The sequence below is a fragment of the Prinia subflava genome, chromosome 2 (genome assembly GCF_021018805.1).
Source record: "Prinia subflava isolate CZ2003 ecotype Zambia chromosome 2, Cam_Psub_1.2, whole genome shotgun sequence".
NCBI lineage: Eukaryota > Metazoa > Chordata > Aves > Passeriformes > Cisticolidae > Prinia > Prinia subflava.
In genome coordinates, this window is record NC_086248.1 from 21013005 (window position 1) to 21015430 (window position 2426).

Genomic DNA, 2426 nt, shown 5'->3' on the forward strand with positions numbered 1-2426 from the left:
ATCCTCTGTTCTGTTCTCTGCTGCTCTGGGGTCTGAAGTGATACTGAACTTCCCTTCTTCATTGCAGTGCTATGCAACAGCCTCAGTCTCTATGAAGTGAAATGCTTTAACATAAAACATTTGGGTTTTTTTGTTTGGTTTTTTTTTTCCTTTGTTTTGTTTTGTTTTGTTTTGTTTTTTTTTGTACTAATAAAAGGGTTGCTGGGTGAAAATAAATGGTCTGTGTTATTGTCGTGGTTTGAAGGGAAGTGAGTTTTTTTGGAAGTAGTGGTCAAACCAATCAGTCCTTAGGTCTGAGTATTGGCACCTTTGTTGGCCACTAAGAGGTTGGACACGCCTCTGAGCACACGAGGGGTTAAAAGCCGGATTTCCCAGCAGGACTCTCTCTTTCCCTGCTCTGCTTTCGGAGAGGGAGCGTCTTCTCCTCTCCCCTGCCGGCCTGGCTAGGCCGGGTGGGGGAGGGGAGCAAGGTGGGCCTGGCTGAGCAAGGTGGGCCTCGGGGTGGGGAACAGAGGGAGCTGGAGTGGAGCTGGTCCAGCTTCCATCTAGAATGGAGGGGTGGAGGGAGAACTTTGGAGGTGCCTTCCGTCCCCCTCCCTGTCCCATCCCGTTCCCCCCCCTTCCCCCCCCCCCCGGTCCCGTCTCTCTCCTCCCCCCACAGAGAGAAGGTGCCGAGCTGGAGCTGCTTGTGAGACCTGCAGTGCCTGCGATCGCCTGTGCCTGACCTTGGTGGTGGGAGATAAAGCTTTTAACTCTTTCTAAGGCAGAAGAGAGTTATCCCTGGACGCTGAATTCTCATAGTTGGTGGTTTTAGAAGAGAGAGGACAGCCTGGGACCGAGAGGGTAATGTGAGATGAAAAGAAGCCCCTTCGATTGCCGGAATGAAGAGGAGTGGCTTATGAGGCTGGACTTTTCTTGCATAATGATAGCCATAGACGGACCCTGGACCCTCCTGACTATAAATAAGACTGTGTTTGGGTGGATGTTTTTGGCTCAAACCCAGAGACGTTTTGGCCTGCTTCGTGGAGCCCCCGGCCCCAGGGGTAAATGGGGGGGACCTGAGTCCCAAAATGAGAAGATGGCTGGTTTTTGGTACTTGGCCAAAACATCCTTAAAAAGAGCCCTGTTGCAGTGCAGGTCCATGGACGGCAGTGAGAGTGCCGGACATGGAAAGGAGGGTGTCACCCTGGCAGACCCTTCCAGGCAGTGCCATGGGTGACGTGGGAACACGGGATGGTGGACCTGTGTTTCCTGTGCGGGGGGGGGTCTGTGGTGCGAGAGAGACTCCTCTCGTCCTGGATGGAATGTGGATTGTCTGAATTTTAAAGGATGATGATTTGGATTAGGAACCCAGGGTTGTTGAGGGATTAAGCAAGTAGATGAAGGTAATGTGCTGGAGTCAACTGAGTGAGCATGTATGGAATGGAAATTGGGGGGGAGGAGAAGCAGTGTTTTGGGAGGTTTTCTCTTCTGCTTTTGGGTGGTTGGGTTTTTCTTTCCTTTTCTATTGTCCATTGTTATGTAATATAATAAATTGTCTGTCTGTTTCAAGAAGTAGGCCTGCTCTGCTCTGTTCTTGACCACATCTCACAGTAGTTCATTAGGTAAAATATACCCTCATGGGTGCATTGGCATTTTGTCTAATGTCAACCCATGACAGTTATCCAGGAAATCAGTCTGGATGAAGATCTCCAAAGCCTCAAACTCCATGAAGCGATGGAAGGTTAATCAAAGCACTACATAAAAGCACAATAAGACCCATTCCTTTTAAATGGTTATGACCCGTGGGATCCAAATATAAATTCTGAGTAGCTCTTGTTCCTCTTCTCCCATTAGAGGGCAATGTTTATATAGGCAAAATTTCCATTAAAGTAATCATGATCCATTTGCATATGTATTCTGGGGATTAAAAACTAGTGTCGAGTTTATCTGTTTAAACCATCAGTCCATGTCTGCTTAATGTTTCCTCAAATGACATTGGAATAAAGGAGTTTTTAGAAGAACAGGCATCAGTGATGTTAATAATGACTTCGCCCACACCGGTAGATACAAGTGTAGAGAAAGTTGTGTTGTTTGGGTGTTTTTTAGTGAGCTGGGAGTTCACTGTAAGTCAAAAATGCCAATAAGTTTAGGAACTGATGTTTCTAATTAAATATTTACTTTGTTTGCCTTGGGCTTTGAAAAGAGATAAGAAGCTGCTTCATACTGATAAACAAATATGCATACAACACAAGGGGACAATGAGATCACTAACTGCTTTGCAATATGTGGAATTATTACTTTTTCACTTCATTTAAATAAGAATTATAATACTTAACAGAATGTCTGTTTATACAGGTCTAGGGCATGCTCAAGGTTATACTGATGAAAATGGAAATCAAAGTTGATAAGATGTTTGTTGCTTGGCAAGTTGTGACAGATAATCA

The 2426-nt window shown here is 45.6% G+C and overlaps 1 long non-coding RNA gene across 1 annotated transcript; it reads left to right on the plus strand.

The window, feature by feature from the left end:
• Nucleotides 1-226: 226 nt before the first annotated feature.
• On the plus strand, nt 227-1554 carry LOC134547696 (uncharacterized). Its single transcript, XR_010079556.1, has 2 exons — nt 227-489; nt 662-1554. It is a non-coding gene; the product is annotated as an uncharacterized LOC134547696 (long non-coding RNA).
• Nucleotides 1555-2426: the final 872 nt, after the last annotated feature.